Below are 27,621 nucleotides of genomic sequence, written 5' to 3'. Positions count from 1 at the left end.
CGCTGGGGATACAAGGGATGGAACAGATATGTCTAGGAGAGAACGCAAAAAAGGGAGACTCATGTTTCCCCCATAAAAGCAGCAGGCCCTGTGGCCTATCTCAAATTGCTATGCACTAACACACATAGTATATGGAACAAGCAGAAGTCAGTGCCCAGCTGCAGAGCTACAACCTTACTGAGATTAATGGAGCCACTGTGAGTTATCTCCCATGGAGATACAGAAGTTCTTTAGGAAAGATGGGGCAGGCAGCCATGGAGGAGGGATCACACCCCATGCAGAAGCATGTCTTGAGTGGATGCAGCTTTGCCTTGGGACATGCAAGGAAGTATATAAAGCTTGTGGGTAAGAATCAGCACAAGTGGTGGTGTAGGAGGTGTCTGCTACAGATCTGATCTACAAGAGCAAGGAGATGAAGCAGCAGTAAAAAGCCTCACAGTTACAGGCACTGGTACTTTCAGGTGACTTCAGCCAGCTCAGTATCTGTTGGAATGCCAACACAGCTGCATACAATCTAGGAGACCTCTAGATTTCATGATGCAGGTAATCAGTGAACACAAAGAATCTGCTGCTCACAAATGAGGAAGAACTTGGATAAAACAAGGGCCAAGGGTAGCCTTGGCAGCGCTGCCAACAAGACTGTGGAGTTTAAGATCCCAAGACAAACAGCAGAATTACCAACCCACTTCAGTAAAGCTGTGTTTGGCCAGTAAAAGGTACCAACTTGACAGAGTCCTGTGGGAAACTGCTTTGGAGGAATGAAGGGGCTGAGAAGAGCTGGATAATTTATAAGAACAAGCTCCTCTGAGCAGAACTGTCCTTGCCAGCAGGCAGAAGTCAAGCGTTGCAGAAGGCCAGCACAAATGAACTTGGAGCTGCTGACTTCACTCAAACACAAGAATGTACACAGAAGGCAGAAGCACCTCAGGGAATACTCAACATCATTTAGCATATACCACTCACAGAGACCTCAGTACACAGCTACAGTTCCTAAACATGTAGACATTATATATAAATTCTAAATACATCTCAATGCAAGAAGTTCATGAAGTTAGCAATCCAGTTTAATGTTGTTCCTATCCTATTCAGATCTTTCCATCCTCCGCAGTTAAATAAAAACCATGAGCAGAAACTCATTCCAGAGGACTGTTACAGAAACAGGCGCTTCAATTTTTAGATTTCACAGAAATTTAAAACAGTTATAGCTACTGTATGCTTTCCATGATAACAAGTCAGCCTTGAGCTCAAAGATCTCCAAAGAAACCATCCCCTATGCCCAGTTAAGTGATTTTACCGTAGAAACAGAATTACTCAAACCAAGTGCAAGCACTACCCCTTCTAGCATATAGTCTTACACCCTCATCCTATCATCCTTAATACCTGCCTGCTCTTTGCCACTTAGCCTATTTTAAATCCAGAAGAATGAAGTGGTAACTCACAGTTGTGACCCCCAAATGTTCTAACACAAATAATCTACATCAAGTCTGTGAAGTCAGATTGGAACAGCATCTAACCGTAATTCTAACATTCTCAATAATTCACATTAGAGGCTGAGATGGTAGTTTAGCACAGTAGTTTTAGATGGATGTTGAAGTATTTTGGCTTGCAGGAAGTAACTGTCCTGCCTCAGCAGCTCAACAGCTTAAAATATCCTAAAATCAATGCCTGCACATGCAAACTAGATAAAGAAAGCCTCTGGGAACTCCCTGCAATCCCCACCCCACAAGGTCAAGCTGTTGTAAAAACAGTCCACAGCTCTATTTGCTGTAAAACTGGACACAGCTTTGAGACCTACTAACCAGCATCCTACAAACCAGTAGGTGTCATTATAATCTGGTAAACCAGCAGCTATTGGAGTGCTCAGTGTGCTCATGGAACAAGCCCCAGGAAATAGACACTGAAGCACAATACAGAACTGAAGCAGTCTAACACAGGAGCTCTGATCATGGATTTTTGTTTTGGGGCGATTTCATTTTCTTGCAGATATCTTCTCACATCATACCAGATAAAGGAAGAAGAGCAGTGAATGCACGAACTCTCTACAGAAGAAGAAAAAAATAAGAGAACAGGAATTCTCACAACAAAAATCTGCACCAGTAAGGTCAAGACTACACTTTGCACTGTGCAACCATCTGCCACAGATGGTTGTCCTTCCCCAGCTAATCTCGGGATATTGCAATGAGCAGCACAAATTTCCTAGAGATTTAGGAAGATTAGAAGAAGCCAAACATGTGCAGAGACATATTTTAGTAATAAAGCACAGTGAATGATCTCCTTTTCTCTTTACTCATTGAATCATTCATTTGGGTATCTCAAGTATGCATTAGCAATGCCCAAGGAGCAGAAACGGAGCGTAAGTAACACACACAAAGCTCTTATCTTCAAGAAGTTGTGTTGTTTGAAACTTCATAATTGAATTATTAGTGATCTAAGGGTAATGCAGCTCATTGAATTAATTACTAGACATTGAATGTTCCAGAAGCAAGAGAGTGTTCTACTATCTCAATAAGCTTTGGAACAAGCTCTCAAATAATTAATATTCAGGAAATTCATCTATGCTCAATAATTCGAGTTCAATTACTCCCTAAGCTGCACAAAGAAAAAAATCTCTTCGCAGCAAAAATCAATGCATGTTTTTGCTCCTCAGTCCAAGCTGTACTTGTTTAGTTTGCTGGGTATCCTAGGTCATTCAATACAGGCCCTCTGAGCCTGAGTAATGCTCACTGAAGTTTTCCAATAAAAACTATTACTTGTTTTAAAAAACAAATGTTGACAGACACGAATGCCTCCTACCAAGATTTTGTAGTGACGGAAAAAATTTTGCATAAGATTAATTCTATATACTTGTAGTGCATTCTGCAGGTATTTTAGATTTGAAACATCAATACCCAAATGGAAGCAATTTGACAAGCCATGAGAAGACAAAAGGAATCACAAAACAAACACTTACTAGTTGATAAAACAGATAATAGCTGCTCTACTGGATAAACACATTGGCACATAATCGTTCACCCCAAGAATCTTTAGTAAGCCACATGCAAATTATAACCCATATTATCTTCAAACTACATGCAGAAACTGTGCATCTTTATACCATGCTCTTAAGCACACACTCCCTTTTGCTAGATTACAGCCCCTGAAACAGTTGCCAGAGCAAGTGTTTAACAGCACCTGATTTTCTTGCATACTTAATCCACTAACTTTCTCTAAGAGTTGCCAGATTCACCCCACATTCACTCAGCAGTAATGTGAAGTGTTGTTTAAATGGGTTTGAGTGAATCAGAAAATAATCTGTGGAGTCACAATTCTGCTCCATAAACAGCACAGTGCTTAATCTGAAGCATTTCAGCATGAGATGGGCCAAGCATCTTCCAAATCTTGGCCAAGAAAATCAGCACAGAAAAGCCATACTAAGTGGTACTTAACATACTAAATTCATTTCAGCTGTGGGGTCTGTGTATCTCAGACCAAAACAAGAAAAACATCAACTGAGCAGCACCATTACCTCTGACTCAGAGAGACACTATGTTAACAGCCATGTACAGAGGCATGTACTTACTGTATTTGTTCTGCTGTAATGATTTAAATGTAGCCATTTATATCTTCTCAGCTCTTTCCAGTAAATTAGATGCAGGTTCTTTCTTTCCCCACAGAAGTACCACAAACAGGGAGGTTTACCACTTCAAAAGCTTCCTAACATGGCATTGAGTGAGTCAGACATAGCCACAATTCAGAACACTTAGTTTTACTCCCTAAATTATTGAATTCAGCTTTAAAAAAAAGCTTATGAATATATTTAAGTACTTCATCAAGAAATTGGAACACTGGACTTAGAGAAGGAAACACTGAAAAGAAAGTCAGTGAACAAAAGCATTTTCAAAACCAGTTTACTACAAGTCAGCCTTAATGGATGAAATAATCTACAAGTGTTACTAAAAGACTACACTTTCCCCTGAAGCAAGTCCATACCAAAACATCAAGAGGTGCAACTGCATACTAGCAAAAAGAACATGATTTGTTAGGAATCTTATCCTTCTGTGGCTCTGATAAAGCGTTCTGCTTTCTGTAGTAGAAAGCAAAGGGACTGGAAACATTAAGTGCCAGGCAGCTAATCAAAGATCTGTTGTCAGACTTCTGTTCTCTGAACAGTCAGAATAAACTGAAGTAGGAATTGAAATGTTTTCTGGAACTTAGTTAAATTCAGTTGTGTTACTTTTCTTTCAACAGGCAGACTAGCACTGAGTAAAACATTTCAGTTTTTCAACAAAAATGTTAAGAAAGTTGAAAAAAATAGAGGCCTTAATTGCTATAAATCAATACACAACAGGTATTCAAATCTAAGCTAAAGTTGTATAGAAGTTTCAGTCTATGCACCTATGACTGAAAATACACAAAAGTAGATCACGCATAAACTTTGGAATAAAGCCAGATAGTTTTATATTAAAATATACTCTAATTATACTCTTATCATAAGAGTAATGCAGTCAATACTCATGGTAGAGACTGGATCACGCAACATACAACAGTTTTGCTCCACACCGCAGTAAAATGAGCCTCCTTGCTGTCTTCATAACATTCATTTCTATACATAGAAAACTCATCTGAAAAAATCTCACTGAAGAGTCTGGCCAATATTCTTTAATGTATATATTCTAAATGAGAAAGCTGAGCTGTAGAAACAATCTCAAGCTGAGCCATAATGAATAATAATTGAAGTTAAATTGAATTTAAAAGTGGCAAGTTTTTCTTTCGTAAAGTCACAATTAAATGGCAAACGTATTCAGCAACACAGACAGACTCCAGGGTCACAGAACATGTAACAGACACAATCAACACAGGAAATCCTAAGGTCATGAATGCCACATTAATTGTTCTTTGAATAAATTTCATATTTTTCCAACATCCACCAGACTACTCCTTAGCATGGAGGAAATGAAGCATGCCTTCCTTGTTTGTCAGGACATAAGATTGCACACAGACCACAAGCGTTCAATGAGTATGTCAAGTGTAACTGTAGGAATTCCAGGCAACAGAAGGTGTGGTCCATGGCAGCTCTGTTACAAAAGCAGCTTCTTGAAGGAGGCACAGCAGCTTTGCAGCTGAGACACTGAACAATGAAGCCATTTCATGCATCCCCACGTGCAAGCTTAAAAACAGCCCTAACAAACTTTCTTTTTAATCTCAGATATGCTTTCAAAAAAAAAAACAACTTTGTATTTGCTTTAGCATTCTCAAGTGAAGTTTGAGGTAAATTGGTGCGGTATGTCTTAGTCTGATAGAAAGCTGAACACAGTGCAACATTTACAGCTCTGTCAGAATTTAGCACTACTCAGGGGAGCGCTTCAATTTAGTGCCTACTACTGATTCTTAAAGACGGACAATAGGATGATCCAGCTTATCATTCAATGCTACACACCTGGGAACTGCCAAATTGGTCCAAGACCACATGAACTCTCTCCTTCTTTAGCCTAATTTCAAGTTATTTCTCTATCTAGACAGTGACAAGTGGCATCGTTCCCTTCTACAAAGGCTACCGAATGCCTTATGCCCCAAATGCACACTGTTAAACCCCAGGCCATTTGCTACACCCCATTCTTAATTCCCCCAGAATGCTTGAACTATCAACAATAAAATTGATCCTAGAAGTGTTAATATGGCTTTTGGCAGCTAGCCAGCTGAGCTCTTCACAGCCCTTTCAGTCTTCTATTTTCAATGTCCTTCATACAGTAGAAGTAGGAAGGAACGAACAATTTAAGAAGTCTCAGAGGCAGGAGCAGAATGAACTTCAGTCTCCAAAACACACGCCAGTGCCATAGCTACTGAGGCATCCTTCCTCTGTGTTCCCCTCTGCTGAAAACTCTAATCCTGTAAGAAAGCCAGTTAACAAGCAGTTAACTTACTTGCCTTAGCTTATACTATTTCACAGTGTTATCCTCACACAATGGAAAACACCATGAAACTATTCAAAATAATACTAAAAAAAGAAAGCTTTCTTCCGCACCTTTCATTCCAGAATTGCCTGTCTCACTAGGACACCACCACAGGAGCATGCTATAATACCGAAGCCAATGCTGAATGTCACTTACCCCCTCAGCAATAAAAACTGCAAATGCAAAAAGGCCAACTGTTTGTTGACATTTTGTATCCAATTTGAACATTTATACACCTAATTTGCTCTGCTTACTGTTTGCTTTCTGTCAAAATAAAACTGAAATAGGGTCGTTTCATGTAGGGAAAATTAAATTAAAACAAAAATCAGTGCAGCTTAAAAAATAGAGGGAAAAGATCTTATTTTCAAAGTGTCAAGATTATTTATCTGCTTTTAAACTTCTTGGCTTATGATTTTCACATAAGGCTAAGTCAAAACTCAGACCAATATTCCTGTCATGTCATACATTTCATTTAAGCAAATAGTTATTTAATAGCACTCTTACTAACATCACTTACAGAAAATGATTAAAAGCCATTTGGTCTTGTGGCAGTGCTCCAAGTAAGGTTTTGTTCTATACTAGCGCTGGAGAAATTTTGTAAGCTTGTAAGAATGTTTAAATCCTGGCCTGGCTCATGAGAAGCTCAAGTTCAAACAGCTGCTCTTTGCTAGAGGCAGAAAAATCCAGGCTAAAAGCCCCTAAAAACCTGGGCAAAAGCTTAAGTCTGTGTATTCCAAACCCTTATCTAATCACTAGACCTGTGCCTCCATCGCTGTTTACTGAAATCTCTGTTCTTCAGGCCTGACCAATATTACCTATTACTTCTACTCAGATCAAGAACAAATCCAAGGTCTTCAAGGTAAATACAACCTGTTTTTCATAACAGGGACTTTAACAGGACTGCATATAAAAAATAACAGCATGAGCACAGAACATTGTTTGACACAGAAGAAAAATCCCAAAAGATTATACTAAATTTCATGAGTAGGAATGTGCACTGAGAACCATAAAATCAAATGCAGATGTTAACAAAAAAATGCTGCTGAAGACCCTGACAGCGTAGTGCTCACCTTCTGTCTAATCAGCTACTGCCAGTAAGAGTGTCAATTTGCTGAAGACAGTGAACATACAGTTCTGACAAATCATTGTAGTTTTAATTAAGTGACAATTTTTCGTTTTGTTAGCATAGTAGTCCAAATAGAAGCATTATCTAAAGTTCAAGATGCAGTGAAAATTATTTGTTGAAGACATGGATTGCATTTTAAATGATGTGGGTTGGCTGTTTTTTAGCTAGAAGAAATCTACTTTGGAGGGGAGTAGATTGTCATGGAGTGTCAGAAATGCATTAGGATTACACCAGAAAGCCCATCAAGAACTATCACATAAGAATATGGAGAAAAAACTGTACCATCAACTGAGCCATTCTGGTAACTGCATTCTGCTAGCTTTCAGGTCTCTCTGAAAATAATGCCTCCTATTTATTTCCATGGAAGCTACAAAGAGCACAATAACATTATTCAATAGAGCAAATTCTCAGCTACAAAACAGTATTTTTCAACATGGTCACCACCATCAGCTCTGCATTTTCACCAGCAACGAACAAGAGTCTGCATGATGCACTCATGAGAATCTGCAGCAGTGGAGGTGACCACTGTTTCACAGCTGCTGTGATGGCATCATTGCACCACCCACCATCTCACTGTGCTCACATCCACTGTTTGGTCTCTATAAACATTCAGCATTGATGAACATTGATGAATCTCAACAGGTGCAATTTTTTCCACATGAAAGAATTCAATGACAAAACTTTGCTTCATACTCACTTGCACGGCAAATGCCATTATGTGTGAGATACCATTTTCCACCTCTCCACTGGTATCTGTCACACAGCAACAACATGTAATGGAATACTGTCAGGAAGGCTCAGCCTTTACTGCCATACATGGAGGAGTGGCAAAGGGAAGGACTGTCTTGTTATTACTTAAGCATCAAAAAGCCACATAATTTTAATGTGTTATTCCTTTTCCATATCAATCTTGAGAACCAGTAATATCACAAACCAATCTGACCATTTCAATCAGGCAAAGACTCCCCAGGAGCCAGTCAGTCATAGTCAGACTGACATTCCTAGTCCAGTCAGGATTAAGAGAGTACATATTGAAGTCCGCATCGTTTCTCCACAGGTAAGAGAAAAACACAAGATCTACTGCCTGAGCACTGAACACAGCACTGCCCTCCATGCTCAGGGGCTTTTAATCTCAGGAAGGCTCATCCAGAGTAACTCATGAAGATCCTTAAAGACTCAGGAATTTATGTATTGGTATTTCCATTACCAGCTTACATTACCAAGGAAATAAGCAATAAGCACCATATGATTCCCCTGAGAAGAAGGAAGTTTGAATCAATACTTCGTTCTGAGAAACTGTCATCCTTTTCAAGGAGAATGGGCTGCTGGTGGCCATCAGGTGCTTACCACTGCTGATCAGCAAACAGTTCATTACTCAGTAATAGGATGGAACAGAGATGTTCTTCCTAATGACTTTTAGTCCCTATCTCTAAACACACATACACAAGACACTGCACTTTCAGGTTTCTTCACAGCTTGTTAATGTTTATTCTCTTAATCAAGTAATGTATTCTACAATAAGGCAAGGAATTCAGAGAGTGCTTTCCCAGCTCTCTGAAGAAGCCTTTACTTTTATCACTGAACAGAAGTCACAAGTACATTTTTCTCTTTGAGACCTATGAAGTATCTAGCTGCTTCCCCTTAAAAACAAGGCAAGTGTTATCTTTTACATGCATTACAGATGTTTTCAGGGATACTCTTGATTATGCTACATTGTACATGTTTATTGTTCTCATTTCACACAATGATTTCTCCCCTGTCACATCAGAAAGAAAAGAACTGAAAAAATATCCTTGGCCACCAGATGACATGCAATACTTGCTACTGCAGACGTAAGTAAAATTCACCTACTTTCATAAGTATCAAACAGCTGCAGAAGAATGGCTAAGCCTCTACTTATACTTCAGTAACCAAGTATTAATGATAGCACTTATCATAAAGTTAAGGGTATGTGAACATTTCCTCACACAGGAGCCATTTTCAAATGGCACCTCAAACATATGCTGAAATTTGGAATAGGAAATTTGCAGCATTGCTGATGAGAAAGCAGCAAGCACAGCTCCATCAGTTTTGCTAGTTTAATTTAATACTTGTGGCTAATGTGAGGTTTTCTATCCCAATGTAATTTTATATTGCAAAACCCCACTTAATCAGATGCATAATATTCTGCATGTCACTACTTTTGCGTGCAATACTTCAAACAAAATTTTTCTAAGTTTTTCCTTCAGAAGAGATTAAGTGATGATTTAAAGGCAGAAAGAGTTGACTACACAAGTATCAAGTATCCCTCACACTCAGATTCACCAAGCAATTGCAGTGATTATTTTAACTTTGTAATTCAATTTAGCAAGGATGCTAACATAAAGTCACAATAAGTTACTTTTCCTGATTAGGTATCTTGGCTAAATAGTGATTTTGTGTTCATTTACACTTTCTCTAGTCACACATGAAAGACAGAACTACTCCACTGTTAGTTGTTAAATCATTTTTTCCCCAGAACTGTTAACTGGACCAAACATCTGTAGTAAAACAGCACAGTACTGACATCTTCCGGCATAGTTGTATTAAAGACCACGAACTGCATAGTCTGAGCACTTCCGTCGGGGGACTAAATTCAATATTGCAAGCATAGATCACACCTAGTCCAAAAATATGAATGCCTTCAACTTATCCCAGAAAATAACAGTTCCAGAGTAAAGAAAACCGTGGACTCATAGAATATCCAAAGTTAAAAAGGATCCATAAAGATCATCAAGTCCAACTCCTGACTCCATACAGGACCACCCAAAAAATCAGTTGCTTCCTGAACTCTGGCGAGCTTGGTGCTGTGACCACTTCTTGGGCGTACAATTACTATTATCTCTTAAGGAAAATGTCATGCAATGGTTACCTGATAAATTCCAAGCAGTCATGAGGAAAAAAACTTCCTCACAGTGAAGGTAACAACACTGGAACAGGCTGCCCAGAGAGGTCACAGGGTCTCCTTCTCTGGAGATATTCAAAGCCTGCCTGGATGCGTTCCTGGGTGACCTAATCTAGGTGTTCCTGCTCCGGCAGGGGGACTGGACTAGATCTTCCGAGGTCCCTTCCAATCCCAGACATTCTATGATTCTGGGAAACCTCACTGTGGCCTTGCAGCACTTGAATGGGAGCTTATTAACAGGAAGGGGATTTACATGATCCAATAGTTATAAAGGACAACGGGGAATGCCTTAAAATTAAAAGAGAGGAAAATTAGGCTAAATGTTAGGGAAAAAGTCTTTACTGAGAGGGTGATGGAGCACTGAAACAGGCTACCCAGAGAAGCTGTAGATGCTCCGTCCCTGGAGGCATTCAAGGCCAGACTGGATGAGGCCCTGAGCAGTCTGAGCTGGTGGTTGGCAACCCTGTCTATGGCAGAGGGGTTGGACAAGATGATCCCTAAGGTCCCTTCCAACCTAAGCCATTCCATGATTGCAGGATTTTGCAGCCTGTTTGCAGCATTGTCCTCTACAAAATGTCCTACATTTGACATGATATATAATTTCCCAAGATAGACTTGCTACTGTCTCAAAATCCATGAACTACAAGACCTCAGAAGCAGCTCAGGGGAGTTTTGTAGTTGGTGAAACAGTAGCACAGATTCTGTCACTTATTTTCTGCAGAGCTTCAGTGCTTCTATGCACATTAGCAGAAACACATTCACACTTAAAGTTAATCATGTGCAAAAGGTGTAACTGAATTAGACCAAAAGCATGGTTAAGCCAGTGATGCTGCTGCATGGTTTAATGCGCGCACACACACACAAAAAACAACCTATAAACTAAGACCTTTGGATAAATGCAGAGTTCCTGAATTACTGATGTTACCAATCCCACATTTAAACAATAAAGTACATTATGTGGAATAGTGATGATCATTTCATCAACTAATGTACCTTTCCTAAAGTGCAGGGTTTACTCAGATCTATTATACCTCAAATAGACTGTAATTACTAACCAGAAAGTTGTAGCTTTTATCATTTCCTTTTCTCAAAGTTATTCTGAATAACAAGTAGATATTGTCAACTGTCAAATGCTGCTGAAGGCATAATTGGGGACAGGAAGAAATAACCTAACTGCATGGTTGATTCTGTTTCTCCCAGACAACCAGATCTATCACACAATGTGATGAGAGCATTTTGTAAAAGGGAAAACAAACAGCATTATTTAATTGGACATATGTTTTTATCCATCAGATAGTTGTTTGGAAAGACTGTTGTGCCTCTTATAGGAATGCAGATAGAGGCAAAATAGCATCTCTATGTTTTGTGTTCAAAATTTCTAGTACAATGATGATTTTTCATTTCTTAGGTGGTTTATGCCTTTCCTCCTTTGTACTTCAATCATTTCCACCTTTTTCCTCACTGATTACATTTTAATCAATTTATCCTCCTATTCTGTCTGCTATGAAACTTAATAAATCCTCAGTAGGAAATGGACCAAAGAACCTCAACACACAAGTCAGGAAACAAAGCTATTCTCTACAATCTTGTTGGACTTCCTTCTAAAGTTAATCATTCAAACTCTTTAAAATGAAATCACATAAACCCTGGTAGGAGGGCTTTAAGCTGGATGACTTGACTTCATGCTTAGGACAGCTGATGCTTCTGAACATTGTGCATCAGCTTGGCTAGGAACTAACACTTCATTCAATGCGCAGTAAGCAGTATTGTTCATTTAAGTGCCTATACCCACACTTCATACTCTAGCTTCTTTTCACATCTATCCCTACAAGAGAAACAAATCCCAATTACCTAGCTCAAAAAAAGCAATCAGGCATGCAAGTTTTCTTGACTATTCTATTCAACTACTTCTTAGCCAGAAATTTTCTTCACAAACTCATGAAAAGAAAAATAAACTGAGCTATATCTATGATCAAAATAATTTAATGAGCTGATTTCACCTAACAAATGGCAAAGCAGTGAAGCATAAAGCAAGATGGAGATGTTTACATGCCATTATTAAAAGATCAGTCTGAAAACATTCTAATTCTGTGCTGTTACTAAAATTTGTGCTTAATGTACTATAACAAATACACTGAACATTTTCTAAACTTAACTGTTAAGAAGAAAAAGCATATAAGATTTCCACTTTGTGTTCAGTCCTCTTCAGTAACATTATAGAAGCATAGGGTCTGGTTTCAAAAACATTTTACCTAAACTTAGGCCAATTAACTAAGTAATAGTAACAAATCTACTAATTCCACAGTTACCATTGCCCCTATTTTCCCTTAAGTTTTTCATCACATACCTCTTCTCTGAGCACTCATAAATTCCACAGACTGCTTTATTTAGAAAACACCACATCAAAATTAACTCTCCTCCTACTCCAAGTACCAAGCAAAAACAAAAGGAGAACAGTCTGCCATTAACATCTGCCAGTTTCCTCCAGGCTGCTTCAAGGAGATAGATTAAAAGCAAACACTTGCTCAGAAATTTGTCTCCAAGCAATTCTAAGAACAGAGCACAGATTTAAATAATTGCTTGCTGGATGGAGTAGTAGTCATAAAACCAACAAATCTGAAACATCATCTAGTTATGAAACATTCTCTCTGTTACACCTCACTGAAGCTATATGTCACTGGAGATAGTTCCAACTATTTATCAGCCAGGTGTTTGTGCTTCAAAATCAAATTACTTTTAACTACCTGTCAGACCAGCCCTAGGACATCCAGGCAGTAATATGCAATCTTTCTGCCTTTGCAGAAGGGTTCAGGGACTTTCAAAAAAAGCACAAAGGAAAAAATCCCTCCTGGTCACTTCTCAACCCCGCCCTTCTTTATTTTTTTCCAGAAAATTGCAATCCAAACAACCAATTCTCTATTAGACTTTTTTTTTTCCCCAAAGATTTCATTTTGTCAGTCATTGATTCCACCAAGTCATTTCTAATGTAGCTTCACACTGAAGTCAGTACTCTGCCTCAGTTAAAAACAACTCACTCAAAAATGCTGCAATGGGAAAAAAAATTGGGCTTAAAATACAAATAGAATAATTAAGGTTGGAAAAGACCACTAAGATCATCTAATCCAGCCACCATCCACATCAAATAGCTTCAGATTGTGTTGAGACTGTTCAAACTTGAAGTGAACTGTTATGGGTTTCTTGTAAAAGCAAACCTTTCCAGATCACTGAAACTTAAGGGCTTCAATGTTACCCCCAATATCACAAGAAAGCCTGAATCAACTCTGGAAATAAGCTTGAGTATTCCATAAGCACTAACTCTGTTTTTAAGAGATGCTCAAATGAAAACAAGAAGATAAGGAGGGTGAGAAGGATAAGCTCATGCAGAATCACTGGAATGACCATGAGAAGATGAGGGATACAGAAATATCAGCTTACCCTTCATCTCTCTTACAGACAGCAGTTCAAATACCTCACTGCACTGAGTGAACAACACCATCAAGTCCAGACAAACTCACTTTTGAGCAGCACTGCCCACTTGCTGTGCTTAGGTTTCATTCCCAAAGCGGTCTTACAGCACAACTGGATTCCTTTTAGCTGAAGTCAAGCCAGCGTCATAACAACTGCTTACGTGCAACTGAATCTACAGCCAGACTGGTCTGATACAGCATATGGACTGGGTCCTCTGCACTAATTGCCTTGCCACTTAAAATGAGCTGCACTACTTCCCAACATATGCACAGGCAGAAAGCATTTCCCTAGAGGAAGTTACTTGTGTGTGCTCATCCACCAACATAAATGCAACATTTAAAGTGCTCTCACTGGAGAATTTCATTCTTCCTAACTCCATACATCAATAGGATTAAAACCAATCGCCCAAGATAGTTATTATGGCAAATAACACCTACACAAGTTTTATTTTCAGAAGTAGAAAATTGCACTCATCCCTCTTGCCTCTCTGCCAGAGGCAAAAAAAAAAAAGGTTCACTTCACAATCTTAAAAGCCAAGTCAATTTGTTTGTGAGTTCTGTATGCCTCACCACTAAGCAATGATTATATAGCTCGTGGCTGCTGTTTCTAGCCAGAAGAAAATCCAGCACTGCATAACTAAACATATTCAACAACAGTAGTAGAAATGGAGAGGTAACTCTAAGTCCATGGAAAAAACTGCTGAAGAGGGAGACTTTCACTTCACTCATCCTACATTAATATTTAGTCTTCTCTTAACTGCAGTAATTGCTACTCAGCTCCTCACATCATTGTCATGGTGTGACAACAGCAAATTCAGGATTAAGTATTTACATTAAAAAAACCTGCTTTAAACAGCTGTTGCATGCTCACAATTTACTAATTCAACTGTGATTTTGTTGGAACATATCCACTGAACTTAAAACTTTCATCTATTCTATACTTGCACATATTTACAAAATATGAAAACCTAGCACTTCTATAGTTATGTTTATTATAATAAAAACTGTTTCTTTTCTTCAGAAGTTTAGTTACCAAACATCTCTATGTCAAGTTCCTAAAAAAAAAAAAAGGAAAAAACAATACAACCCTGTCCTTCAGAAGACACACTGTTTGTCATAAAACTTCCACAGAACAAAAATACCTTTACTCCCAAACAATAGTTTCTTAAGACAGCTTCCTTAAAAATAGGTAACCGGACTAAATTTTCTTTAACATCCTTATTATATGATAGTTTTGTAGTAATTTGAAACAAGCAAGAGCAATTGTTAAAATCATAATTACAGAAACATTCAGACCTGAAGAAGGACAAGCTTAGTATCGTACTTCTAATAGAGGATTTTTTTTTAAAGCCTTTAGCACTGCTGCCATGCCACAGCCTTCAAGTGTTCAAAAGAACAGAAACATGCCTATAGTCAAGGACTGTGGTTTGTCACAGCCCTGCTCTCCCAGGGCAGTACCAGCAGCTGAGAAGCCACTGGGACAGCCAAATGCACTAACAGGCAGCCCTAGCTATGCCCAGTCTCAGCCAAACTTCATTATACTCATCTCAAGCTCACATGACTGCTTCAAGGTTTCAGCATAAAATGCATGATTAAATTCATCTAATGCAGTTTAAGTTCCTGCAGTCAATGTTTATAAGAATCTCTCCCAGTGTAAACTGAAAGTATTTTTTCCAGTACATTCACATCCTAGTCACCAGCTGGTCAATCACACAAGCAGGTTCTCTTGGCTCCAAGTAACTTCAGGAGGATTACTCAGCTGCCATATTGCTGTGAGGCAACCAGTTCTGGCCATGTCAGCACAAATGCTGCAATGAAAACACAACTGGGTTTGAAGCTAACCTGCATTTGTTCCCTGCCCCCATTAGTACTCCTCTTGCGGGTGCTGCATCAGGTTCTTATTGTGTGGCAAAACCCTGAGAGCAAAAAGACAGTGATTTGGGCAACAGCCATTTTGTATGAACAATTTGCATATTTAAACTTCTGATTTTTCTTTCCCTTCTGTAATAGTGGTAATGAAATAATAAAGATTAAAGAAGGGGAAGGGAGAACGCTTCCACTTCCTTGCAGCGGCTGTGCTCAGCACGGTTAGCTCCACTAAGTGTGCTGTTACATTAGCAAATTTACTTACCTGCATGAGTGTTAGTAAGGACAGACCTTTAAGTTCATACTGTGGCACAGCAAAACCCATGCATAAGTAACTCCTGAGCACACAGCAGGCTTGTGAAGCACTTCCTAGTTCTTCGGCATGGCTGCACACTGATAATATCTCAGCTCCCTCCTGAGGCAGAATACAGATCTCAGACTCCTCTGCTTTTCATGAAGAGGGAAACCAAGGTCAGAAAATAAGCTGCATCACCTTCCAGCTCAAGTCTAGAGGAAGTCCCAGAAGCCTCTGCCCAGAGAGAGGCAGTCTGCTGGTGGCCCTGATACACGCACTCAGTCTCCTTCCATATCCAAAAGCATCAGGCTTCGCTGGATGAGGGCCACATGGACAGAGCAGTCATGCAGTATGCAACTGAACAGAAATGCAACTCTTCATACAGAAAAAAGTTATGAAGTTTCACAACTTGGCAAATAAGTGCCACACCAACAGCGGTTACACTGCTTCCTGCCATACAGCTGCATGGCAAGAACCAGATCAATGGCAAGAGTCAACTCAGAGTTAACTGAAACCTAGAGGTAGAAATGAATTATTCAGCCTCTGGGGATTTAGTTCCCATTAGGAAGGAAAAACTGAATCATGCAGTATTGACATACACAGCTTACTAACAGCTACCTGATTCTACAATGCAAAGATCATCACTTGCCAATAATGTATTAAATCAACAGCTAATAAATCACTCTCAAATTAATGCAGAAAAACCTGAATCGTCCTTTCTCATCCATAAACATCCCAGATGACTTAAAATAAAAAGGTAAGCCTGTTGTTATAAGACAGGTTTTTGGAGCAGATGGAAAAAGCACTATGTTCAAGCTCTCAAAATTCCACTTGCAAATCTGGAAAACAAAGTGTAGATGACCTACTCCAAAGCCATCAGTATACTTCCACATAAGAAATACTGCATTTTTACCATTCTAAGCTGCTTCCCTAGAGGTCTATGTATGCTTCAGTAGGGAAGATTTAGTTTACCTCACTTTCTTATTGAGACAAACTACTATCATCTTAGAAGGTGACAATCATCTTTCCTCTGTTCAACTGTGCAGGAAGAAAAATAATACTTGAACAAGACCAAAAGTTGGTCTACATTTTGCTACAATTACAGAAGCTATTCAGGCACATTCTTAATCTTTCAGCACATCTGATGAAGTCAAGGTACTCACGTGCCTAATCAATTCAGCAAGGTACAATCCCAAACTTATACTTGGACTGAAAACATCTTCAGTCCATTAATGAAGTATCAAAATGGCAAAACAAGCAAAATGAGATGGCAAACTTGCAAAATACCGATTTTAGATATTGATTCTAGTATATGAGCTACATTGCATCACGTTTTAGCTAGCAAAGAAAACCTTTCATCCTTAGAATTCTAAGGTGATTGCACATACAAGTATGGATAGTATACATATCTAAACACTTGGCACCAAAACATGCTCATAGAATTTCAAGTTCTTTTATGAGGATGAGTTCTAAGAAACACTGAGACACAGTTTAGGTTTACCTTTCACTGCAGCTCTTTTTTCCCCCTCCAAAGTCCTTATATTACATTTTCTAGATAAAAGCCCGAAATGTTGAAGCCAGAATTATTGAAGGGCTGGCAAATCTTTTTCATCTCTGAAGTATTCAGTACAAGGTGGGAGTAAAAGATCTGAAGCAGCTGATAAGCCTTTGACCCACTGTGCTTGCTTACACTTCAGTCCTTCAGCTTTCTCTAGGATCCAGTTTTTAATTCCTTAGCCCCATGCTCCATCTTAATAAAGAGGCCATCTCACAACTAAATTAGTGACTTTATTGCATATGATTTCATGTTTCAAGGAATATATCTAGTAACACCTCCATACAGCACATAGACATGAATGTCATAACCTGGTCCCTAAGAGCTCTTTTCCCTAAACTTTTCCTCCAAAACATTGCCAATTTGCAGGTCTCGAGATTAGACAACCATATCTAATCTTCTGCAAGGGTTCTGAGGACAGTGGGCATTCTTAACTTTTGTTATAGACAGAGGTAAATCATCAAGCAGCACAGATCTCCACCGGGTTTTAACTGACTATAGAAGTGAACGTACAAAAACCTCCCAGATAGGTTCCTGCATGACCTAAATAAACGTTCTACTTCCCTGGGTTCTTCCTGACATCATGTGTTGATCCTGCGTTCCTACCCAGGCCATCAGACCTCATGGCACACTCACCTCAGGACCATGCAACTGTTCTGGGTTTCCATGACATTTACAGAGCTGCTTTGAAGCTAACGTCTGACCAAACAGATCCTCTAGAAAGGCATGTCAGAGAAGCTTCCAAGCCTTCATACACTTTGATGAGTAAAGCAATGGCTGTGATCCAGTGAATCATTTCTCCCTGTCAACAAAACACATACAGACTGTAATCCTACCCAATCAATGACCACGACTGTTTCCACAGCAGGGCTCAAACAAGAATCCAAAAATCTGAAGTTAGAAGAATAGCTACAATTCCAAGTGCTTGCCTGTCTACTTGCAGCAGACTTGAATCCAACACAACAATCTCCACGATCCTTGGTAATCATTACTGCATGGCATACATATAACAAAATTGTCCCACAGAAGTCAGTGTTCTTAGTATTTGATTGTACTTAAAAATGACCACTGCCTCTAGGCTGTTAAAGCTAGAAACATGATAGGACCAAAGTTATTTGAGCTATGCACAGGAGAGAAAAATGCCTCTATACAGTATGGATGTAAATTGATACCCTGCTCATTTGATTATTCAGAGATAGGAAAACTTCACATCAAAAGATAAAAATGTAAACCCAATCTAAATCCCAAACAGATAAAAGAAATCAATGAACAAGGGTTGGAATTCCTTTAAAAAAGGAAATTCACGTGTACATAATTCTAGAAAGAGTAAGGCAGCAGTTACCACATATAATAAAATTGAAAACAGACAAGAAAAAGCAATAAAAATCAAAATGAATTAATCTGACAAATAAGGAAAAGCATAGTCAAATGCAAGTTATATAAGAAGGGCTGAAATATTCCTTAAGCCTGCTTCAGACTTTTCCACAGCAACAGACTCTGCTTCCAAGCAGGCAGTTTGCAACTAAACCTCTGCAAGTATTATGTGATCAGAGAATCATAGAATAGTTTGGGTTGGAAGGAACCTTGAAGATCATCTAGTTCCAGCCCCACTACCACCTCTCAGGTCTGTCAAGGTTCTTCTGAACAGTATCTCTTCCCTCCAGTGCATCAACTGCACTACTCACCTTGGTGTCATCCACAGCCTCACAGAAGATACACTCAATCCCATTGTAAAAGTCGCTGACAAAGACACTAAAAATCAAAGGGGAAGGTAATAGCAAATGAAACACACACTATGACTGATTCAAATGAGTGTGGACTTCAAGGTATAGGTCTGCAAAAACAGATGTTACAGGGATACATTAGAATACGTGACAGATTAATCACTAATGAAGTATCCTCTTCTGGAGATGAATCGGAGTTCCGTTGCACTATCCTTTCCTTCCAGGAAGCAGATGAACCTTTATTGCACCCTTTTGCTCACTGTCTGGTGTAACCCAAAACATCCCAGGCTACTTCATCAGCATTTGCAGACCATCAGCAAATTTTATTTATCATCTGTAATGCTAGGTAGAAGCTGACTCTGCAGTCTCTGTTCTTCTGAAAAGATGGGGGGGAAATAAAATGGAATTTTACCTGAGAAGGACCAAAGATACTGCAGAGAGGCTGGATGTGGTTAGAGCAGTCAATGACCTGAGGCTTTTAATCTCTTATTTTGAATGCTCTGTGAAGCTTATACAATTTGTACTGAAACGCTATAAGATTTTACACGAGATCTCTGCAAATGCAGAGAAAGCTATTATTTGAGCCATTCTTATGTTCTACAGTTATGGATGAAAATTAGAAGTGATCAGCTTTACCAACCAGATTGTAATTGCAAAGAGCCCTATGACGAACCAGCCGCCACAGCCTTCTAGCACCCAGAAATCTACAGTCCTCCTTCTATCACAGGAAACAGGAATACTTCTAAGGTATTAACTGAAGCCAGTGTATGCATTGGATTTGTGAATGGAAATAACGTGGCCTCAGAAGACAAGTGCTACATTCCCTGACAATTTGTTAAATGAATAAGTAACAGGAGACATAAAGGATGCAACATTATCTCTCAAAGCTGAGGAGATGACATTAAGCATTTGATATGCACAGGAATACAGTATCAGCTAGGTACCTTTTAGTCAAACTAGTTATCTTCAGATTGACAAGGCAGAAATGTGATAAATCACTACTACTCCAATTTTTGCTGAGAAAAATGTACTAAAATGAGGGCAGCCTGTCCCACTGCCAGGCTGTCCTCCCGGGAAAAAAAAAATGCTCCTTACATGCAGTAGGAACCTCTTATTTTATCTTTGCAAATTGCCTTTCTCCTCCTGTCATGCACAATAGTCACTCACAGCCTATCTTTTCTCTTTGGTAACCCCCCTGCAGGCATCAAGGCTGCTGTTGGATGTCTTCAAAGTCACCCTGCTCCCTCATCCTTTCCCCACAGCACGAGTGCTCCAGCCCCCCAACATCCTACAACCCTCTGTAGAACTCACTCCAGATTGACAATGTCTTTCTTGTATTGAGGGGGCAAGTGGAGAATCATAGAATTATTAAGGCTAGAAAAGGTGTTTAAGATCATCCAGTCCAACCATTAAGTGCATACAGTAGTTTAGGTGTGGTCTAAGGAGTGATGACTAAAAGTCACTCCCTGTGATCTGCTTTAAGAGCAGCTTTCTTACCACAAGGAGAGTTCTTGTTTCACCTGTTCATTTCCAAGGCTGCACGCACGTGCATACATACAGTTCATGAAGGCATCATTTGCCCTGTTTTATCATTTTTGAAGCCTCTCCTGTCACTCTGCATCCCCATCTAATGTATCCTTACCTCCCATGTTTCTCCTTACTTAAGCTCTCCTCACAAGGTTGTCCAGCCTATTGGCAAAGATGCTCTCACTCCATTTCATCAGGAAAAAGCTCTTTGATGCAACCCTCAACCCTTGATCTGGGGGCCAACAGTCCAGCTTTCCATCTACAACAGTGGCACCAGCTGTTGATCTGCAGGATCCATCCCTTCCTCTTCAAGCCGTGGGCTCCCACAGCCTTGAGTCTCATTCACCTCAAAGCTGTGTAGTCACCCTGAATGTGCTCCAGATCCCTCCTACCAGTATCACTGATGCAATGCTGATGAGCAATAGACGACTGGACAAGTCTGCTACTCTGCCTGTAACACCAGACCTGAACCCCCAGCAACCATAAACCTCCCTAGACAGCAGCTCACACTGACAAACAGGGCCCCTGCCCCCTGCAGTAGAGAGCCACTTGCGCCTTTTTCTTGGTGCTACTGCGTGGTTCATGCTCAACCAGCTCCAGTGCTTCTCCAGACATGACTTTTACCTCCTTGTATTCTACCAAGGCACCTGCATATCAGTGGGTGGAGAACAAGCCACCCTTCTGCTGCCAGAAACTGCAAGCTTCTGGTCTTCTCTATTCTAGGATCTGCTGGTTAACCAAGTGCAAACCCCGCCTTTCCCTCACCTTGTTTGGATGGCAGGGTGAGCTTTCATCTCTGCAGAGTTTCTACAAAGAGGCATCAATCTATTTGCCATCTTCCCTGATGCTACACACAACAATCCCTATGCATAATTCTGTTCACAGAAAGACTGTGAAAGTAAGAAAGTCCTCAGCCTTTATATAGCTGCCTCTTAAAGAAACAGTCCCTATCCAGTTTGTGCTCTGCACCTATCATAGCAGAGCACTACTATTTTATAGCTTTTCATTCTAATAGTAACAATGATAAAACAAGGAAGCCCAATCAACTTGTAGTAAGCTCAGAACGGCACAATGTGCAAACAAACAAACAGGGCACAGGCATACAACAGTAGCTCTTATCAAAGTCACTGAGAGTAACTAGTACATAAAATTATTCAAGAGCATCCAGAAAAAAAATTCTTGTAGAGTTGAAATTTTTCACTCCCATTGGTGACAGAGGGTGCCACTTTGAGAGTTTTAAGAGCCACCAAGAGCCTGTAAATTATATAAAAATGCAATTTTGATCATTGCAAAATGCTACCTCATTCCATTCCAAGTCCTATTTCCTATACTGAATTTAACATTCACCATCTCACATACATATTTTAGGCACACATTGTTAGATAGCCGCAATCACATAAGTGTTTTCTCCCTAAAGCTTTTTTAGAACAAGCTTCCTGCAAAAATATTTCACACTGAACTTGTATAAGCATTTCTTCACAGAAAAGCGCTCTACCGAGACTCTAAAGACAACTCTAAATTCAATTTCTACCATAACAAATGTGACGTCCTCTGATCCCTGACTCTGCTCAGCTCATTTGTAGGCATTTTGATTATCCTCGCTCCTTCAGCTTTCACAAGCACTACCAGAGACCATTCAAACAACAGGCACCATTAACTGGGCAGAACTCATGGAGCACAGAGGAAAAACCATCGGCATTATGGAGCTCTGAATGCAAGCAAAACTAATCTGCAGCCTTACCGCACAGGAGTTTATTTTCCTGATTAGTTATTGGGTCAGTAAATCTTGTCACAACAACTCTCCATGAGTAGCATGTAGCAGCTGAGTAACAGTAGCAGCTCTCAGATGGCTCTGAGGTTCACTCTGCACTCCCCAGGAAGCTGAAGAGCAGGGCTGGAGTCCAGTAAGGGCAATCATAGGGACTCACCATGCTTGAATTGCCTCTTGAGTTCTGACTGCAGACACTAATGTGAAACTGAGTTTGTACTGGTTTTATATGAAACCAGAACTCAGAAGTCCTTAAAGTGAGAGCTCAATTCATCAGAATTATTTGTGATTCAGATATAATCTTAGTAAATAAAACTGAAACAAACCATTAGTCACATAGTGAGGATCTGTATCATAAAGGTGTAAGGGATCTCCACACAGACGTAACCTCAAGAAACACACCTACTCAAGGGGAGATCCTGTCATGCAGCCTGCTACTGTGCAGGAGAATTTGAGATGCTCTTAGGCTGCTCATTAATTATGGGGTAAAGATAATTTACTCAGTCATACTTTATTTTTAGGTGCATGCTCAACTAGCCCACAGCTATCAAACCAGGTGTCTGCTATCAGTTCTTTCAGCTCTCCCTCCCAGTTTGAGATGGATTTGTGGTCAGTAATCTGTTTTAGTGAGCGTTATCAGTACAGTTACTCACGGGATTCCTTGCATTGCGAGGCCATGCTGAAGAAAGAAACTGGGAGAAAGACAGACTGTAGAGAGCACACGGTCACACCAACAGAGGCTGCAGAGATATGCAAAAGCCATCCAGGACACAGTTTTGTACGAGCCTGCTGTAGGTGGTTCTGCTTGAGTAGGAGGATAAAGTGCCTTCAAGAGATCCCTTCCAAGCTGAACCATTCTGTGATTCTGAACTTGCGTGATTCTCACACTAGCAGCCATAGAAAACCTCTACAGAGACTCAGGGTCTCCATCTTTTTATTATGGCAGTAACATTTTGAAAACTGTTAAAAGGTAGTCAGAAATAAGAAGGCTAGCATAAATTGAAAGTATTACTTAATTCTGTTCTTAACCCTCAGTTTCAGCTCATCTGTACCAACTGCAAATGCCAGATAGCAGTGTCACTACTGTGTACAGGTGCTGCTTTACAGCCACAATGCTTTGTAAGACTGAAAACACAAACCTCTACTCAGAACTCAGAGATGACAAACTGTAAGTGCAACAAACTTGTGATTGTCAGTAACCTCAAGGTATGATTCATCACATCTGCATTCCAAGAAGGAATTTATTCCTTCTATTTTGTTTAGCAGATAGATGCATTACTTCCAGTATATCATGCTCATAAATAGAACAAACAAAATTAGGGTCATGCCTGTCTTTAATATTGCAGTTGTCAGTTCTTCCACCATTTCTCACACAATTTTGCACTGATGCTATTTTACTTCCATTCTATAAAGGCATAAAATAACATAAGTTGCAAGGTAGTGGAGAATTAAGTACTGTGTCTTAATTATAAAGTGACGGTCATGGGATATTTCTTCATAAGAAGAACAGTCCTGTTGCACTTCCTTGGACATCCATGAAGTAGAAAATCTCAAAACATAATCCAGGCACATATAATTATTAGATTTCCACTGAAAGTACTAATTATACAATGTATATATGAGAGCTATTCCAAAAGCAATGCCTCCTATTTTATTATGTCAGCCCACAACACCAGAGGCAGGTGGTGGTGGTATGGCAGTGGAGGCTGAACCTTGCCACCAATATTCATAGAATGGCTTAGGTTGGAAGGGACCTCAAGGATCATCATGCTCCAACCCTCCTGCCACAGACAGGGCTGCCAACCTTCATATCTAATACTAGACCAGGCTGCCCAGGGCCCCAGCCAACCTGGCCTTGTTGCCATGAGACAGACTGCAGCAGAGGGGAAGTCTGACAAAACATCTGTTATGGAAGCGTGTATGATATAAAGGTGTATCATCAAATTCCTCCACACAGATTAAATTGTACACATCGACATTAATCAACACCTGCTGAACCTTTATGGAGACCAAACAGTGGATGTGAGCACAGTGAGCGGTACATTTCAGCAGTGGCAACTGTGATGTGAAAAACAAGTCATGTTCTGGATGGCCATGCAGATTATTAGGAGTGTGGCATGCAGGCTCTTGTTCATTACTGGCAAAAATAAGTAGCTAATGGTGGTGACTATGTTGAAAAATACTGTTTTGTAGCTGAGAATTCGCTCAATTAAATAGTGTTATTGTGCTCTTTGTATCTGTTGCAGTTTCCATGGAAATAAATAGGAAACATTACTTTCAGAATGACTTACACATATACACACAAATGTTTTTTGTCCGAATTACCAGCAATTGTTACCTAGGCAAAAGTGTTCTTTAGAAGTTCTTAGAAACTGGTCAAAGTTACAAACAAGACAGCAAAACATTTCAAGATGTAACAGCCCCCGATGAACAGTGAAAACTGCTATTCATGGCAAAGACAGCAACCAGAATTTGACAGGGGAAAAAAAACCCTTGACAGTGGAAATTTATTTATATCCTGCAGTAATGAATAATGGCTTCCCACAATACACATTGCTATTCTCTATGCTTATCTCTGTTATTTTACATCACAAAGGCTATGCTCCAGCATGTGGCAGGAACTTGAAAGTTGGCTGCTTCTGAGCACTGCCAGAAAAAGAAAGCAGGTGAACATACACCACAGATTTGTATCTTAAGGAACGATTTTCACAGCAGGACTAAATTCTTCTTCAGAAGAGAACTTCCTCAACCATCACTGCTGCAATCACCAACATGAAGCTATATGCTGCAACTGATGATGCAACTGTAGACATTTGCAGTCCAGCCAAGCAGAAAAACAACCAAAATCCTAGACTAGGTCTGTTTTCATTGCCTTTTCAACTTAAAATGCTTTGTTGTATTAAGCAATTTTTCATAAGAAAATAGCTACCAAACGCTGATTATCTTCCTTTTTCAGTTTTTTTTTTTGAAGTTGTCAATTATCTATGCAACAACACAATTGTAAGTTTACAGTAGGCCAAAAACCCTGTAAACAGATCTACAAACGTATTCTGGAATGTTACCATTTTGACCAAAAAACTCTACTCCTTGAAGAAAAACCACCCCACAAATATCATGTACCAAAACAAACCTGTCACTGTGCAAGACTACAGGAAGAAACCAGTAATAGCACAACTGCTTAAAAACCAAGAAAAACAAAAGAACATCTTCCCAGCCTTTAACACAATGCATACTCTCACAAGAAACCTGGTATTGTTATTGATAGTAGAGGACCTGTACCAAAGAGGATCAGCAAGATTATGCTACTTAGGAAATTAATCCTCCATAAGACTTCAAGAGAGGGTTCTGGTTTCTCATAGATTTTATGAAGAATTAAACTGCTATTTTAAATGAGTTTACAATCATGCACTAATTGAAAGGTATGAAATAAGCTTTACTGCAATAGATCAGGTATTTCTAATGCCAGGATCAGGTTACTACTGTCTTAAAAACAAGAAAAACAAAATACCAAAACCAACTTCAGTGCCAGAAGCATTTACCTTCCCGGTGTCTCTCAGATAACCAGAATCTACCAGGAAAGCTCAGAGAATAAGTGTTCAGTGCTGCTCCAATACATCCAAATGCAGCAGACCACAGTTAATAGTTTTGGCTTGCCCCAATTTGTATGGCTCCCCTTCACAGAATCTCAGAATTGCAGGGGTTGGAAGGGACCTTGAGGGATCGAGTCCAGCCCCCTGCTAAAGCAGGTTCCCAACAACAGGTCACACAGGCAGGCGTCCAGCTTGGTCTTGAATATTTCCAGAGAAGGAGACTCCACAACCTCTCTGGGCAACCTGTTCCAGCGCTCCAACACCCTTACCATAAAGAAGTTCTTCCACATGTATGTCCCTTCAAGAAGCATACACTGCTGAGTAATGAAGTGCCTTCATTAAGCATACACTGTCAGATTTAAGATTAAGGCCACAGAAGAGGCAAAACCTTTGTGTTCATTCTTGTGGTAACTCAAAGATGACTTGGATAGATACAATCCCTGAACTGATCTGCAGGAGTCATCAACAGTTTATCCACTGCATTAACCTCTGTACAAACAGACAACGTACTAAAATCTGTTTTAAGTTTCCTCAAATTCTATGCACAATTGATGCATAATCATCTTAGTGTTCTCTGAAGCTTACTATCCCATCTCTTAATACTGATCGCAAATTGCCTGTTCAGCACCCTAACCTGTATTTCAGCCCACACTGTTCACTGAAAAAGCTGTTCTACCACAACTATTCCAGAAACAGTAATGCAGTCAGACACAGCATGTTTATCCTGCGTTTGATTCCTTTAATCAGTTTCCTTGTTTTCTTCCCACCCTGGAGGAATACATAAACAGAGTTTAACTGAGATCATGTTGTAAAGTTCCCAAACATCCATATGATGTAGCAGGATATTCAACAACCTCTATGGATCAAGATGCCAAACTCACTACAATTAAAGCCCTGAGCACAACTACCACTACAAAAAATAATCAAACTTGGAAATAATTGCAAATCAGCTGAAAAACTTGCTTAAGGCATGAGTGGAAGGTTAGAGACTAGCACCTTCTCCGCCAGTGTAGAGAAGGCAGCTGGGCTAAAGACAGAAGCAAGTCCTTGATGAAATATGTGACTGCCACCCTCACCAATACCTGTGCTTTAATTGCTTTCAGTTTCTAGGACTACTAAATTTTTTCTTTACAAGGCAAAAAAAAACCAGGAGGCACAATTTAACAATTTAAGCTTCACTGAAGAGCATATCAAGGAACAAAACAAACACATAACTCATCTAATTCATATTTAAACTTGATTAACTAGCCAAAAAAAAGCAGGTCCCTGTGGTCCTGTTAGTGGTGATCAGGGAAAAAAAATAAGATAGATATCAGACCTCTCCAAGTATTTCAAAGAAATGCCTCAGTTTGAACAATGTTCTAAAGATAAAAATTATTCACAAATTATTTCCATAAATAACTGTCTCAAGAAATATTTTACCACCTCTTCTGTTGCCATTGCTTCTGCAAATCAGTAAGCATATAGGCAGCCTTGTAGCCCAGCTGTGTAGAGCTTTTCTTTGTTAAGAAAATAATAAATTAATTCCTCTTAAAGAAGAGGTTTCAAGCATAAACGGATCTAAACAAATATTGGCCAGAATTCACTTTGATGAGTGGTTCTCTGAACCACTTGAAACCAAACAACTTCAAGGAAAATCTGCATGTATCATTCATAATAGAAAAATTAACAAAACCTAATTGAATAGATAAATTATTCAGAGCTTTTTTGATCACTTAAAGAAGTTACAACGCACCAGCATGCTCTAATATTTGGTCTACTGCCACTTGGGTTAAGAACCCAAGCAAATGAGGATTCATTCAATCCTTGAGCAGCAAATGCATGGTTGGCTTGAGCTCACAAAAAACAGT

General features: G+C 39.5%; 1 long non-coding RNA gene across 6 annotated transcripts in view; it reads right to left on the bottom strand.

Moving 5' to 3' along the window:
• LOC110394659 overlaps window positions 1-27,621 on the bottom strand; it is a 75,688-nt gene that overhangs the window by 43,556 nt on the left and 4,511 nt on the right. The window lies entirely within an intron of this gene.

This window comes from Numida meleagris, chromosome 2 (assembly GCF_002078875.1).
Source record: "Numida meleagris isolate 19003 breed g44 Domestic line chromosome 2, NumMel1.0, whole genome shotgun sequence".
Lineage (NCBI taxonomy): Eukaryota > Metazoa > Chordata > Aves > Galliformes > Numididae > Numida > Numida meleagris.
The sequence above is the reverse complement of the archived record's forward strand: the minus strand, read 5'-3'. Positions and strand labels throughout refer to the sequence as shown.